The following is a 1,383-nucleotide window of genomic DNA, read 5'->3' as shown; positions in this document are numbered from 1 at the left end:
CCCCCCCCTACTCAGGATCTCAGTGCTAGATAGCCTGGTCTATTTACTTCCATGCTTTCAGATCAAGGCTACACTATTGACTTGGACGCTGATGAGTGATCCCACAATAATGGGTTCCACTTTTTGACCAATTTTGACACTGAAATCAATATTTTTGCAACAAACGTCATGTTCAAGTGACTATATCTCCAAAACTATAAATAATTTCAAGATGACACAAACTAGTGATTTTGAGTACTTTGTTCCTACTTTGTAATCATATTTTTTAATCTCAAAAAAAATTTATTTATGTCAATTTTTGTTATCTCCTCCGAAAAGTGGTACATAATAAAATTCAATATTTTAAAAAGTGATAGTCTGTTTGACACACATAACTTTTTTTTCTAGAAATGATAATGAAGTAATTCTTTCAAAGTTAGATTTTTAACATCAATATCTAGAGGATGCATTTGGTTTGATTTATTTTGGTTGAATATTGTATAGTTTATGAAGTTTTGAAGTGACATAAACTGTAATTCAAACATACGTTCCATTTGACACAGATAATTTGAAGTCAATTTATCATAAACCATTTTCTTTTTGAATAGAAAGGTATCTCAATAAGCCAGTTCCTCCATATTTTTCAAAAAAAATTTGACCTAATTTACTAATTTTCCCGAGGTGTCGAAGTCGGTTGATGTTCAATCGATAATGAACTTATAATGAGTTAAACTCATATTTGAAAGTCTTAATGATTAAATTATGTATTAAAATTATACTCGTTGGAAAGCTTGCTCCGAGCAGCACATTTTGACATTTTTTATTTTATAGTAGGAGATCATTCTCCTACAATTATGGAAGTCAAAAGAGCAAAGAAAATAAAAAATGGAAAAAAGGTTAAAATTTTTGTGATTTTGCATGTTTGCGTGAACATGGCATTCACACAAACATGTTTACCATGTTTGCGTGAATGCATGTTCATGTGAACATGCTTATCATGTTTGCATGAACATATTTATCACATATGTTCACACGAACATGATTTAAAAAAAGTTTGCGAGAACATAATAAGTATGTTCGCGCGAACATATGGTAAACTCAATTTCCCATTTTGCAATTTTTTTCATTTTTGTTCATCTCACTAAAGTGGAACCCATTATTGTGGTTTCACCCTGATACTATTTTTCATTACATGATTCAGATATCAGTCAGATCGGCAGAGCATTACATAATGCTACGGTAAATATCTCTATATGTTTAGAGTTATTTTTATTATAGTAAATAATATGTCTATATGTTTAAATTTATGTATATGTGTGTGTTTGTGTATGTGTTATAGGGTTTGAGTGATAGTATGTTACGTTTTGCTGATCTGCAAACACTGACAGATCCTACATGTCGTGA

This window comes from Cupressus sempervirens, chromosome 11 (genome assembly GCF_028749045.1).
Source record: "Cupressus sempervirens isolate cs-2001-9-10 chromosome 11, ASM2874904v1, whole genome shotgun sequence".
In the NCBI taxonomy this organism is placed as follows: domain Eukaryota; kingdom Viridiplantae; phylum Streptophyta; class Pinopsida; order Cupressales; family Cupressaceae; genus Cupressus; species Cupressus sempervirens.
This window is presented reverse-complemented; position numbering follows the sequence as displayed.